The sequence below is a fragment of the Callorhinus ursinus genome, unplaced genomic scaffold (assembly GCF_003265705.2).
Source record: "Callorhinus ursinus isolate GAN/ISIS: 27379988/994484 unplaced genomic scaffold, GSC_fseal_2.0 scaffold13, whole genome shotgun sequence".
Taxonomy (NCBI): domain Eukaryota; kingdom Metazoa; phylum Chordata; class Mammalia; order Carnivora; family Otariidae; genus Callorhinus; species Callorhinus ursinus.
The window spans coordinates 34,623,760-34,639,984 of NW_027397075.1; the positions used below are offsets into that span (position 1 = coordinate 34,623,760).

The 16,225-nt window shown below is 33.1% G+C and overlaps 1 protein-coding gene and 1 pseudogene across 1 annotated transcript in view; one reads left to right on the top strand and one right to left on the bottom strand.

Moving 5' to 3' along the window:
* The window catches only part of PAPPA2 (pappalysin 2), a 265,350-nt gene that overhangs the window by 142,572 nt on the left and 106,553 nt on the right, over positions 1 to 16,225 (top strand). The window lies entirely within an intron of this gene.
* On the bottom strand, positions 8,101 to 8,231 carry LOC112828915 (U2 spliceosomal RNA; annotated as a pseudogene).

The following is a 16,225-nucleotide window of genomic DNA, read 5'->3' on the forward strand; positions in this document are numbered from 1 at the left end:
ATTTGAAAGAGAAGATGAGAGAGAGAGAGAGCATGAAAGGAGGGAGGGTCAGAGGGAGAAGCAATCTCCCTGCTGGGCAGGGAGCCCAATGCGGGACTCGATCCCAAGACTCCAGGATCATGACCTGAGCTGAAGTCAGTTGCTTAACCAACTGAGCCACCCAGATGCCCTCTTGTATTATCTTTTAGACATGTTATTATTTTACCTTCCATATATAGGTCTACAAACCATCTGGAATTTTTATATATTGTGTGAGGTAAAGATCAAGAATTTTCCCCTATGGATATGCAATACATCTAGAACCACTCTTATTCAAACTAAAATTTTCTTTTTCCCACTGTATTGCACTGTACACCTTTGTCATAAGTCAACTAGCAATATGTATTTGGTTCATTTATTGATTCTATATTTTGTTTTACTGGTCTTTATATTCTTGCTTTAATATTATACTCTAAATTATGGCACATTTTTGGTGAATCTTAAAATTGGGTCATATAAGCCCTAAAACTTTGTTCATTTTTTTTCCCCAGATTGCATTAGCTGTTCTTGGTCCTTTGAATTTTTATATTAACTTTGGAATCAGTTTCCATTTCCACATATGGAAAAAAAAAACCTGTTGTAATTTTGATTGGGATTTCATTGAAACTTTAAGTCAATTTGGGGAGAGTTTTTCTTTAAAATATTGAGTCTCCTCTACATCAAAAACTAATGATGTAATGTATGGTGATTAACATAACATAATAAAAAAAGAAAAATATTGAGTCTTCTAATATATTCTTTCAATTACTTGTCTTCCTTAATTTCTCTTAACATTTTATAGTTTTCTGAGAGAAGGGAGTTGAATTTTATCAAATGCTTTTTTCTGCATCTATTGAGTTGATCATATTAGGTTGCCTTCTGTTCTGCCAAAGTCTTGACTTACTTTAATAAACTTCTAAATGTTAAACTAAGCTTACATACCTGGAAAAAAAAATAACAACTTGGAGTTGTTTTATATATATACATATATAAAATGTATAATCCTTTGTCAATAATTTTGGATTCTGTTTGTGAATATTTTAAGTGTTTTTTCATCTTTGTTCATTAGAGCTTGATTCCTATTTTTAAATTTTATTTTACTGTTTTATCAAGTTTTATGATGAAGGCTAGGTTTGACTTCTAAAAAGTTTCTTTCCCCGCTAGTTATGGGATATGTTATGTAAAGTTGGTGCTAATTTTGGAGGTATTCATCAGTGAAGCTATCTGATCCTGGGTTTTCTTGGAGAAAAAATTTAAATTATGAGTTAAAATTTTAAAACAAATGTAGAAGAATTTGGACTTTCTATTTCTTCTTAGGTCAGTTTTGGTAAGTTGGGTTTTTCAAGTAATTTGTGCATTTTTTTCCTAAAAATTTGAATTTATTGGCATTAAGTTTTCTATAATGTTCTCTTATTTTCTTTGTAATGTTTCCACCTCTAGAAATTTTTTCACTCATGATATTGTTACATTTTGGCTTCTCTCTTTATTTATTTTTGGTCAGTCTTGCTAAAGGTTTATTAGTTTTATTAATCTTTTTAAAGAACCAGCCAAAGAAAATATATATAGTCTATGTATGTGCATATCCATGTATCTGTATGTACATATAGATAAAAGGAATGTATATGTATAAACCTAAAAGGAAGGAAATAATGAAAAAAAGAACATGCTCATGTGCTCTAATTTTCATTATTTACTTTCTTTTATGTTTGTATTTAACTTGCTCTTCTTTTTCTAATAACTTGAGATGATGCTTAGATAATTATTTTTTGGCTTCTTTTCTTTTTTAATATATGTATTAAGGCCATATATTTCCTTATATATTTCCATATATAAGCGTGACTTTGGTGACATCCTAAAAGTTTTGCATTATCTTATTTCTGTTATCACTTGGTTCAAACATATTTTTGCAATTTTCATTTGATTTATTTCATTTTTTTGTTTTTGACCACTGCATTATATACAAGTGTGATGTTTAACTTCTAAACATTTGTGGATTTTCTGGTTACCTTTTTCTTTTTGATTCTCAGGGTTAGGGTGAAGTCACTGTGGTCAAAGAGTATATCTTGTATGGTTTCAATCCTTTGTAATTTGTTGAGCCTTAATTTATGGACAAGTGTATGGTCAATACTGGTAAATATTACCTGTACTTTAAAAGGGATATGTACTCTGAAATTATTGGATAGAGCATTCTATATATTTAAGATAAATCAAATTCACCCATCATCGTGTTGAAAGTTTCTATATCATATATATTTTGTGTATATAGATATATTTTCTTGATATTCTGTGCACTGTTTCTATCAGTTAGTCAGTGATATGTTTTAGAAACTCCTACTATAATCTTGGGTTTGTCTATTTCTCTTTTATTTTTTATCAGTTTTTGATTTATACATTTTGAGGCTATCTTATTAAATTTACACACAATTCTCACTTTGTATGGTAGTGTGGAACCACAAAATGACCATGCAAGCTAAATTTATGCAAAACAAACTTAATAATCAATGAGGAAAAATTGTAATTTCTTATGTGAACTCAAAGTTTTTGCCACAATGTTAAACTCATGTGAAGGAAAAATTTTTAAATAGTAAAACTGGTATTTAGTTCATTATAATATAAAACATTTAAAAACATAGAGAATTAAAGTGTTTCCTTTCATTGTAAAAATGTTACCAACAGTAGTTTGAATAGCACTTGACTTTTTCTTTTTCATCATATGACTTACATTACAAAGCTAGCAGTTTTTTTATGCCTTTGTGAATTGTCATATTCCTTTCTAAGTTTGGATCAACTTCCAACATTTTATCCTTTGCACTTTGAATGTTAAGAAATATCTCTGAGAGTTCTTTTAATGTGAATTTTTTCTTGGCATCACTTCCTCTGGGACATCTTCATCCTATTTGTCACAACCACTTTTCTCATTTATGTTGATAATTTTACTTTCGCTAAGTCCCTCTGGCTGCATATCTAGAGTCCCTCCAATTGGCAGCAGAATTGACATTCCCACCCATCAGCTTTTTCTTCTATAACTCTGCTTACCTTTAATTCACATTTCTCCTCCAGCATTATCACTTTTTATCATTATCACACGTTCATCCTTATTGGCCAATTCCCCCTTTCAATTACCCATTTTTGTAAAATGTGTAGGTTTATCACGGAGAAACAAGGAGGCAACACAATGACACACTTTTCTGTCTCTGCATGAACTGAATAACAGATACACAGTGACCAATCAGTGACAGACTTTGAAAGAAGTGATTGGTCACTGATCACTGTGATTTGTGGATTGAAAGACTATTAGTGAAGTTTGTACTTCCTGTAGTTACAATTAATATATTGTGCTAATTGAAATTTAAATCCTATCATTGGGACTCTGGTGTTATATAACTAAATTGTGATAATTGATATTTGTGCATACGGGAACTTGTGCATATATAAAATCAGGACTGTCGGTTTATAATTTTAGAATTTCTGTATCTTCCTGGTTGATTATCTCTTTTAACATTAAGAAATGCCTCTTTTTATCTCTAAGAATATTCCTGCTTTACTGTAAACTTTGCCTGATATTAGTATAGCTATCTATACCTTTTGTTAGTCATACTTTTATTTTATTCTCTAAGTGGTTATTCTAGAGATTGCAGCATGTATCTTTAACTGGTTAGAGTCTGCTATGAATTAGAGTTCTCATAATTTCATAAGCAATGACTACCTTAGAATACTCTACCCCCATTTACTACTTCCTGGCTTTTTAAAGTTAATATGACTTAAAAATAGCTAATATTTACCTTGTCCAGTGCTCTTCAGGCCTTTCTAATTTCTTTGCTTCCCTCATTTTTATTTAGCTTGAAGAAATCCCATTTATTGTTTCTTTTTATGTGAGTATACTGGCAATGAATTCTTTTAGTTTTTGTGTGGCTGAAAATGTCTTTATTTGACATTCATTTTTCAAAGGGTATCTTTGCTTGGTATAGAATTCTAAGTGGCCAGTCGTTTTCTTTCATTAGCCTAAAGATGTTATTCCAGTGTCTTTTCACTTTCATACTTTCTTTGGAGAGTTAGCTGTACATCTGATATATATTACTTTGAAGGCAATGTCTTTTATTCCCTGGTGCTTTCAGTATTTTCTGTTTGTGTTTTGCCTTCAGCACTTTTACTATGATGTTCCAAGGCCTGTTTTTTCTTTGTATATATGTGGCTAAGGCTTTGTCAAGCTTTTTGAATCTGTGACTTAATGTCTTTACTTGCCCATTTACACTTTCTTCTTTTTCTTGGATACCAGATATACATACATTAGACCTTTTTGCTGTGTATCTTTTATCCTTTTTCTTCTTCATTTCTTTCCCTTTTTCTTCATGCTGAAGTCTGGTTATTTTATACTGACATTTCTTCTGTTTCACTAATCATAACTTTTACTCCAACAGCTGTTAAACTGTTTACCAAATTATTTATTTCAGTTATTGTATTTTTAATTCTAGAATTACTATTTAACTATTTCTATAGATTCTCATTTTGTCTGAAATTCTTTATCTTATAGTTTATTTTTAAAAATATATTAATCACTATAATTATAAAGTCTGTGTCTGATAATATCAATTATCTTGATGACCTGAGGTCTGTTTATGATGACAGTTTCTTCTCTTTATTTTCATTCATTTAGTCTTATCTACTTTCATATTGAATGTTTTTACTAAATTATCATAGAGATTGTGGAGATTATGTCTAATGATATCTTTCAAGATCATTTACCTTTTTAAAAAAACATGTAATAAGATTTGGGAAAGAACACCTTAATCCAATCAGTAATTAAGATGACTCAAGCTTATGCTTCTGTATTAGTGAGCCCTGATATATTTCATTTTTCCCTTTTTTTCCAAAGCCCTAGCCTTTCAGAGGTCTCAACTAAAAGCTTAGATCAGGCCCTCCATCTTGATATTTTCTGAAGTACAGTTTCTATTTCCTCAGCAGTATGTGTCTGCCAAAAACTGCTTAGCTTTTTAGCCTCTCACCCACCAATTTCTGCCGAGTTTCTTATACTCTTATTCTGCAGAGCTTAGAATTTGAAAAATATCTCAGTGACAAAAGTAGCACAGAATGTGAGGTTACCTTCAATGTGGTTTCTTGCTTTTCAAGTCTCTTCAGTCCTGACTGCTGTGGTTTCTTTCACATGTTTCCAAGCATTTTTCTTTTTACTTTATTCATATTTTATAATTTTTCTTGTCATGAGTGTTTGTTCTATTATAAGCTACTTCCTTACAGCTGGAAACAGAAGTCTCCTACTGGAATTCTTTTAATGTATGTCAGTTAGCTACCATATATATTTTAGGTGTGTACCCTATTCTTACTACAAGTGATCTAGGGGTAATAATCCTTGTATAAGAAAAAAAATCACCAATATAATTGGAAATTAAGTTAATATATCAAACCTATTAATAAAATTTAGTTTTCAAAAATCCACATAATACCAAATAAATTAAGGAGTGATTTCTAAATATAAGTTCATTGGGGTTTCCCCAAGTTTTTTGAAGACTGTAGGATTTCTGACTATTATTTCTTTTAGGTTACTTTAATCTTGGTTCCATACACACACGTGATTTGTATGAAATGGATCAGAGACAAATTTATTTTACAAGGGGGAAAAAACTATACTGAAAAACATTAGCCTTGAAAATATCTTTCCAAAATCTTTCATTTACTAAAATGCTACTTTCTCAACAAATTTCTCACTTTAGTCCTCAGTCCTTTACTGAGGTAACTTGTCTCTCTTAGTTTTCCTTGGTTTTATCTAATCTTGATCCAAGTGACCAAAATGTATGAACTTTCTCTTACGTGGCATAGAAGATTTTTATTATTTACAATAATAAACACATTTTATTTTATTTTTTAAAGATTTATTTATTTATTTCAGGGTGGGGAAGGGTAGAGGGAGAGGGAGAGAAATCCTCAAGCAGATTCCCTGCTGAGGAGCCCAATGTGAGGCTTGATCCCAGGACCCTGAGATCATGACCTGAGCTGAAACCAAGGGCTGGCTGCTTAACCAACTGAGCCACCCAGGTGCCCCATAATAAGCACATTTTAAAATCCATTTATAGTTTACAAAGTACATTGCCATGTCCTTTTTAATTTTATCCTTACAATAGCCTATGAGTTTGGCTAAAGTAGGTGTTTTCCTGTTTTATAGATAAGAAAAATAAGAACCAGTCTCAAAGTTCTTTTTCTACATCACTCAAGAATAAAATGGTAAATCTGAAGATCAAACTCATGCTTCTTAACTCTAATCCCATGTTTATTCCTTTACACTATGTTGCCTCTTTCAGTCAGCATTCATTATGCACCTTGATATGCCAAACCCAGAATTGAACACTGGGGATAAACATGAAGAATATGACATGAGCAAGAAAGCAAATTGAAACAAGTGTGGAATTGGGAGAAAGGGTTTCTTTTCTTTTGTTGGATTTCTTCTAAATTCTTCAAAGACGATGTATCTATGGATCTAGGTCATAGGATTTATTAAGTGCATGTTGTAACTCTAAGTGCCATTGGAGGATAGAAAAAAAAAAAACAGAAGGCATGATTCCTCCCAGAAAGTGCTTTGAATCTCAGCAATATAGACAACAAACGAAGCAATTTGAGAAGCAGATATCCATTAAGTATCTGTTGTTTGGTTTCACAGGGAGCCCATCAACATATGCAAAATCATATGCTCATGTTTATTTTCATGGCTGTTCTAAAATGTCCTAAATTTGGAATGGTCTCACTCAGCCTGGACTAGTTAGAAATCCTAACAGAAACTTCCCCATGCTTATAGTATTTTAAGTACAATATTGAAAACATCAGTTATAAATTATGGACCACTGCTGGAAAACTTTGCTACATAAAACCTAAAGCCTGTTTACCAAAATTTCCTTCTTTTCTTTGTTTGGGTTCAACTAGCCAAACACTACATATGAATCTTCAACAGAAAATGCATTGCATATTTAATTGATTGTATTTCAAAGATAAGAGTCTGTGACGCCAGACTCCTGGAGGGGGGAGGGTGTGGAGACACCTATGTATTGAGATTTGCTCTGTTCCAGGTATCTTAGTAATTCTCATACAAGCTCTCTATCAGAGATAATGACTTTTTCTTATTCTAAAAATGATTATCTGAAAACTCAGAGATGTTAAACATTTGAGATAACATAGATAGTAGAGATAAAGATAAGATTCAAATTCAAATATAGCTTATTCCAAAACCCATGTTTGCTTCCTCTATACCAGGAGTTGGGAAACATTTTTCTATAAAGAGAAAAATAAATATTTTATGGTTTGTGGGCCCTACAGTCTCTGTTACAACTACTTAACACTGCTGTTTTAGAATGAAAGCAGCCACAGACAGTATGTAAATGATCAAGCATAGCTGTGTTCTAATAAAATTGTATTTATGAACACTAAAATTTTAATTCATAAAATTTTCACATTATTCCCATTGTTTTTCTTTGATTTTTTCCAACCATTTGAAAATGCAAAAACCATTCTTAGCTCACAGACCATACAAAACCAGGCAGTGAGTCAGATTTGGCCCATGAGCAATAGTTTGCTGACCTATGCTCTGTATCATGTGTCCATCTAATACTCTAGATACTGATAGACATTTGCCTTGTTTCTGCATCATAACAGTACCAATTTTAATTCTACTCAGTAAACATTGCCTAAAATGAACACAATATTGTACTATAGAGGGGTCCAAAGCTGAATGAGTCACCATCTTCACCCTTAAGGTATATACACTGCAGTGGCATGTTTACACAAATATTCTAGAAGATAGAATGTTGTAACTCATATGCTACAGATACAGTAAAGTACAAAATAGACTCAAAAGGACCTGGTGACTGGGCATAAGGCAATAGAGATAAACCCTATCTCATTGAATTCTGCCATTTATCCCATCTTCCATACCACTCCTCTACACACACACACACACACACACACACATTCTAGGCCTTAATCATTTTAGTCATAACAGATTGCTTTCAGTGCTGGAATATTTCAAGGTTTTCACATCTCCATAACCTTTCAGGTAGGGAACGTATCTTTTTCTTTCTCTGTAAATGCTTTCTCCATTTTATCTCTCCAAGGTATACATATTCATCTTCTAAGATTGGGCTCAGGCATTATTTCTTTTATACTGATAAGAACAGATTCTACACTTGATCTTAGCCAAAAGGCCAAGAAGTGATGGGGATTATTTCTTTTGTAAAGCCCAGCCTTTCCTGAACTTCTTTCCCAAGGCCCTCTTAGTATAACTGCTAACTTTTTCTTTTTTTTTTTTTTTTAAAGATTTTATTTATTTATTTGACAGAGAGAGAGACAGCGAGAGCAGGAACACAAGCAGGGGGAGTGGGAGAGGGAGAAGTAGGCTTCCCGCAGAGCAGGGAGCCCGATGTGGGACTCGATCCCAGGACCCTGGGATCATGACCTGAGCCGAAGGCAGACGCTTAACGACTGAGCCACCCAGGCGCCCTAACTGCTAACTTTTTCATATATGCTTCCTCAATAGACTCTTCTATCATAGTATCTGTATACTTTGCTGTTCTTGTTTCTCCCTCTCCATCCGATGAACGCTAAGGACCTTGTGGATAGAAACCATATGTAGTTATGGTTGTATGTGAAACATTGAGCACAGAGCCTCCTTGTTGTAATGTTCAAAATGGTGATTGCATGAATCAATGATGGGATGTTAGATCTTAGCCTTGGCAATTTGAGAGCATATTGATAATATAGTATTATCCCCTTATCTGTGGTTTCACTTTTGCAGTTTTAGTTACTGTGGTCAACTGTGGTTGAAGAGCAGTTGACCCTCCTCTGACAAATTGTCACAAGATCGGTAGTAGCCTAGTGCTATGTCACAATGCCTGGGTCATTCACCTCACTTCATCTCATCATGTAGGCATTTTATTATCTCACATCATCACAGGAAGAAATACAATGATCTTTTGAGGGAGAGTTATTCACATAATTTTTATTACAGCACATTGTTATAATTGCTCTATTTTATTATTAGTTATTGTTGTTAATCTTTTACTGTACCTAATTTATAAATTAAATATGATCATAGGTATGTATGTACAGGAAAATACATACATATATATATATAGGGTTTGGTACTATTGTGGTTTTAGGCATCCACTGGGGGCCCACTGGAATGTATCCCTTGTGGATAGACAGGGAGGACTACTGTACTACTTATGACACAACACAGAGGTGGGTAAGTAGGACTGTGGGCTGGGCTAGATTGAAAGGGGAGGTAGATAGAAGCCACAAACTACCTCTTCCTGAAAAACTTTATAAAAGATGAACTGTAGTTTAAGTGGAAACCACATCAAAAAGGAATTTTTCAAAGATGGGGGAGATTTGGTCATTTTCTTTGGTTGTGGCAGGTTGGAGTCTCTAGGAAGTAGATTCTGAAATGGAACTTAGATGTTCCCTTTGGCAGCACATATACTAAATTAAGATGAAGCTTAGTATGCAGGATGTTTATTAAGGAGTGGGCTTGGTATCAACATCTGTGGAAAAGAAGGGAAGGAAGCATGAGTGGGTGAAAAAGGAAGTTGAGCAACCTCAATGACAGCTTGACTGACTTCTGTGAAGAAATAATACATATTATCACAAGGCACAAGTGCTAAGTGGAGTAATACTGCTGTAAGGTCCTTACCCTTTGAGATAATAATATTTGAATGTAGATTATAATAAGTTAGATATACATATTATAGTCTCCAGAACAATCATTAAAAAAATATACATATACACAAATAGTTATAGGTAGAAAGTTAAAAGGGACGATTAATAGAATAATAAAATAATTTGATTCACTCAGAAGCAGGAAAAGAGAAGTTAAGAAACAATTAATTAATAAAAAACAAATACCAAGATGGCAGACTTAAAATCAACTGTATTATTGATTACATTAAATGCAAATTTTTCTAAAAATGCCATGTAAAAGGCAGAGATTGTCAATATACATAAGATGGAAAGAATCAATTATCTACTGTTTATGAAAACACATTTTAAACATAAAGACATGCAGCGCACCTGGGTGGCTCAGTTGATTAAGCGAGTGGTTATGCAACTGCCTTCAGCTCAGGTCATGATCCTGGAGTCCCAGCATCGAGTCCCACATCAGGTTCCCTACTCAGCAGGGAGTCTGCTTCTCCCTCTGACCCTCCCCCATCTCAGGCTCTCTCTCTCTCTCTCATCCTTTCTCTCTCAAATAAATAAAATCTTTAAAGAATAAATAAAGACAGGCAGAATGAAAGTAAAAGGGAGAAATTATATACCATGTAGACTCTAAGCATAAGCAAATTGCTGTGCTATGCTAATATCTGATAAAATAGAATATTACTGGAGATAAAGAGGGATGTTTTGTAATGATAAGTAGATCAATTTATCAAAAATACTGAACAATCTTAATTATAAAATTGAAGTACCTAAGAACAGAGCCTTAAAGGAAATGAATTAAAAATTGATAAAACTAATAGGCAAATAGCCAAATCCATAATTATAATTGGAGATTTTTATCATCTCTAAGTCATTGAGGTAGCAAGTAGACAAAAAGATCAGGAGAAGTATAGAAGATTTGAAGATCATTCTCAAGTATCTTGACCTACTTTGATATTTGTAGAAATACTGCCTATGCAGAATGCATATGGTACATTCACCAAATAGGTTATATCCTAGACCATAAAACAAGTCTTAATAAATTTGTAATGATTACACTTATACAGAGTACATTCTCTGACCTTAACAGTAGTAAATAAGAAATGAATAACAATATGTCTAGGAAATCTCCAATTTCTTCATAATCAAGCAGTACATTTCTAAATGACCCATAGGTCAAAGAAGGTTTTATGGGGGAAATTAGAAAACATTTTGAGCTGAATGATAATGAAACAACATTTCAGAATTTATGGGATATGATTAAAACAGTATTTCCAGGGAAATTTATAGCTTTAAATATCTATATTTGGAAAATCAGTATAAATTCAATAATCACAGTTTCCATCTTAATTAGGAAAAGATCAAATTAAAGTCATAGTGAAAGTATAAAGGAAATAACAGAGAAAAGGAGAAATCAGTAAAGTAGAAAAAACTCCTATATCACCACTGGTATTGTACTTTCTCTGGAAATAGCAGCCAAGGCTAGACTTTGAATTCTATATTTTATGAGATATAAAAGAAATGAAACAAAATATGAGAGAAGTAAAACTCAAATTATTTTCTCATAAATTGAGTTGACATCTGAAAAGAGGAAACAACCTGAAAATTATTTCATTTAGTATCATGGTTTAGTACAAAATTAAGATGAAAGCAAATATGCTCTCTAATTTTAAACAACAATCAATGAGAAAATATGATTAAAGAAAATAGTTCATTTAAAATAGCAGTCAAGGTAGTAAAATATCTAGGAATAAATGTTAAAAAAGAAAAACGAAAGATCTATATGAAGATACAATGAAGGCTTGAATAGATGAAGAAGCACAAACTGGTCCTGTATAGAAGGACTCAATATCATATGGGGGTCGATTCTCCCTAAATCCTAAACTTCCCATAATCCCAACAAAAATTCTAACAAAAAAACTTTAAAGAATTACAAAGTTGATTTTAATGTTTTTAATGGAAGTTCTGCCAAAGTTTAGTGATGAAGGAGGCCTGCCTCTGTCAAGGATTTTGAAATATGTCACAAAATTATAATGTTAAAATATCAACAAATAGACAAATCAATGGAACAAGATGGCCATGAAATACACCCAAAGACAGAGACATACATATGGATATGGCTTGAAATTAAACTTAATACTCTCAAGACAAATGAGAATGGTGCATCCATTTCCACATATCCTTGCATGAACATAATATTATCTAATTACCTAAAATTAATAAATCTGATGGGAAAAAAGTGATATCTTGATTATTTTTTCTTTGATTATTAGTGAGGTAGTGCATCCCCTTTACAAAAATAATTATCAGGCATTTAGTATTCGTTTTTTATTTAATTGTAACATAGACAAATTTATTAGTTTTTTCTAATATTGCAAAAATATTTTTTACTTTCTTATATTAGTTTTGTAGTTTTGCCTTTTGAAGTTTAGTGTTTAACATAATTGAAATTTATTTTTGTGTATAGAATAAGGTAGGGTTTTTTCCCTTAAATATGGTAAGTGAATTTCTAATCTCAACCATTAAAACATTCCATCATTGCTCTGATGATTCACAGTGCCACATTGATTATATACTAATTTCTGGAATAGACTTGAATCTGCTTTTTTTAACACGCTGCTTTATTTCATTGACCTATTTTCGTGTTCCTTACACCGATAGAACACTGTTTTTAGTACCATGACTTCTGCTACCAAACATATCTGGTGGTAGACATGTCCCCACCTTCCACTTTTTTTGCACATTTAAAAAATTTAATTAGCTATTCATTATTCATGAACACTTATTTTCCATATAAATTTTAGAATAAGCCTTAGATCATTTCTTCTGCCTCTTGAAAAAAATATTGGTATATGTGAGCTAAACTGAATCAAACACTTGATTTGTGTCAGTTGATATGATCTTATGATTTTTCTCCTTTGATCCATCATTATGTTGAAATCATACTGATAGATTTTTTGTTTTTAGATATCAAGTCATTTTTGTCTATGTGGCATGAACCTACTTGCTCATTATACATTACATTTTAAATACGCTCTTGGATTTTATTGGTTAATTTTCTGCTTTGGATTTTTGCATTTGTATTTATTTCTGGAATTAGTTTATATATTCCTTTTTTTGAATATTCAGATTACACAAGACTCATAAAGTTGATTGGGTAGTTTCCTCTCTTATATTTTCTGAAACCACCTGTATAAAATAAGGATTATCTGTTCCTTCAAAATTTAGCAGAACCCACCTGTAAAACCAGCTGGGTTTGGGGTTTGCTTGAGGAAAGATTTATGCTCGTCATTTAACTTTCTTTGATTTTTATTAATATTTTTAATTTCTTCTTCCCAATTTTGGAAACTATTGGATATTTCCATAAATTTACTAATTTCTTCCACATATTCAAATTTCGTGCTGATAATTGTTCATAATGTATTTTTACTTTGTCTCATCTCTATTTCAGCGTAGTTACCATTCCCTTTATATTGTGTGTCTTTAGGCCTTCTGATTTCTCCTGTTTTTCTTGATTACTCATGCCTAGGTTTCTTCAAAGAACAATTTTTACTTTTGTTCATTTTTCTCTTCATTCTAGTCGTGGTTCTCCAATTCACTGATTTCTATCTTTATCTATTATTTCCTCTCTTCCTTTTTCTCTGGATTCACACTGATGTTCCTTTTTAGCTTCTTGTGTCAAACACTTGGATAATTTGTTTCATTGTTCCATAATTTTGCCCATTTTTACTACTTTGATTGTAGCCAATAAATGTTGACATATAGGGCTTTCGTCGTCAGTCCACCCTAAGTATTTTGTAATAACTCATAACTTCTTTTTAAAATCAGGAATTTTTAGTAGCATTTTGTTTGTTTGTTTCTACCACTGATTTTTCAGAGGATAGCAACTTTTATTGTGCCAGCTCTGTCAGTATTAGAGGTTTTTTTTCTTCTTCTCTTGGCCCTGCATTTTATTAGGAAGCACTTAAAGAAAGAGCCTTTGTTCATTCAGAAATTGAGGTCCAATCTGTATTAGAAATATGTACTCCCCATTAGCTTCCAAAAGTATCTACCACTCTTACCATGTCTTCTTTCTCTATTTTTCTTTATATACAAACACCTACAAAATCCTTTCTTCCATTCCTTTTTTTAAATTTCTCTGCTCTTCTTCTTTTATCTCTTCATTTTTTAAAAATTGTGCATTCTCATATCTTGCCAACTTTGAGTTGAAGAAAAAAAAGTACTTCAAATAAATAATGAAGAATTTTTTTAGTATAAGTCCTGTGCTATATTCAAGGCATACTTATACTAAACAAAAATATTTATTGTTTCTCTGATATTCATATTTAAGCAAGCATCTTGTTTGGTTTTGTTTTTGCTAAATTTGGCAAAATTTATAATTCTTTTTTATTTAATCAGTTGAAAACTAATTGTCTATTCAGAGATGACTTCAACCATCCAGAAAACTGAATAGATTTCATAATTTAGCAAAAAAGATAAAGCTCATAGATAGAAGGCACTAATCCAATCATTACTTTGGATTCTTTGACTTTGTTCATAGGAAAGTAGACAGGACCCTTTGTTAAAGTCTGTTTATTTTACTTAGAATTTTAATAATATTAATGATCTGAATTTTCAATCTGCTGTAGAAAAGGAGCAGCAAATTAGGAGGGGATATAGAAACTGGGAGAAGACATATATTCAGAGGTACAGTATTATAAGCCCTATTTTTACCATTAATCAGTCAAATGTCCTTATATAAATCATGTAACCTTCTTGGACATCAATTTTCTTAGCTTTAAAGTGAGGTATTTGGACTGGATGATTCCTTTCAGTTATGTATTATAATTTCAGCTTGATGGTGAATTTAAAAAAGAATGAGATAATAAATATGAATAATAAAAGAACTGCAGTTTTAGGCTATCAAATGCTAGAGCAAAGATAAGTAAGTATATCCACTGATGCCTTTAGAGCCTTGCTACTCAAAATATGGTTGGCATCCAAAAGCATCAGCATCACCTGAGAGCTAGGTAGGACTGCAGAATCTCAGCTCTACTAAATCAGAATTGGCATTTTAACAAGACCCTCAGGTGATCTGTATGTACATTAAAGTTTGAAGAGCACTGCCTTAGAAGATTGTTATCTTAGCATTCAGGAAAATAACCGATGTTCAAAGTGATGCCTCAAATTTACCAAGTGAAAATTCAGTTAAGTACAGGATTCCCCAGTTAAGAGGGCAGGAGCATTTATAATAGGTATTGGAATTATATCTGTACACATCACTGAAATTTCTAAAAAGTTCTTGCCTTTCAAAAGAAAATCTTCTGTTTAGAAAATTAACCTATATGGATCCCTGCATTCCCTGGGAATCCTGCAAAAGCAAAAGTGACTATGTATATATGATTTTCATTTCCACCAAAAACTGGCCTAGTGCATTGAAAGGGGAATTCCATCTCTCTGTGGCTCAACAGTTTATCCCTAGAGGGTAAAGCACTCATTTTCGACTTTCCTATCTGATTGCTACTACTCTAACTTTTTATTTATTTTACATGGAAGCTTTTGCAGGCTCTAGACATGACATCTTAGCCGACTTTAAGTTTCATGAATAATTGGGATGGCAATGTTTTTCACCCAGAGGTGGGGGAAGCTTGCCTGGCTCTACAGTGTGCTCCTTCATCCCCTCACTTATGCATTATTGTTCCCAAGAAAGCCTTCTCCATATATATTCCATAATACCTTTCCTTATTCTCAGAGTTTGTCTTGTGTGGAGTGTCCCCAGGATTCAGATTCTCAGGTGGAGATTTGCATGCTGAAAGTTTATTGAAGACTTTCCCTAAGATTAACACCTGTGAGGGAGTGAAAGAACCAGGGGAGTACTGAGAGAGAAGGGCTGTGAGACAGCCACGTGAAGGTTTCAGCATCCCACAGGGAACTGGGATGGCCTCCAGAGTTCTCCTACCTTGTACACCACTCACTCCTATCAAAAGGTCACTGAACATGGGTTTCTCCAGAGAAGTGACATGAGCTTCTGGAGTCTTTCTTCTTCAGAGGGCACTTTCCAGAAGGAGACTTTGCTGTGGGTTGAGTGCTCAGTCATGAAGGAAGGGGTTTCATGGTGTCTCCCAGATCTCACGGTGGACCCCCACACTGCAGTATCCACTACAGATTTGGTTTGCCTCTTTCTAAGCCCCCTTCTGAGTCCCACAAGCTCTTCTAACACAGAGCCTGCCTCTGCAGACTTAGCCCTGGTGTCTAAAATCACAGATGAGGAAATGCTGTTAGAAGGAATTGAGACAACAAGCTGATTCTGATATGAGTCCTTCCACTGACTTGTTGAGACATATTCAAATGTCTCCCCCTGGATGGTGGGGGTCATAATGGTGGTTCCCTCTTCATTTCACAAAATAACAACTTGACTTCACTTTTCTGAAAGGAGAATCACATAAACTCATGGTGTTTATAGACTTACTTATACTATGGGTACAAGTAGGAATATAATGTAGGAATGTAACATAGGATATCAGCTGGGTTTTGACTA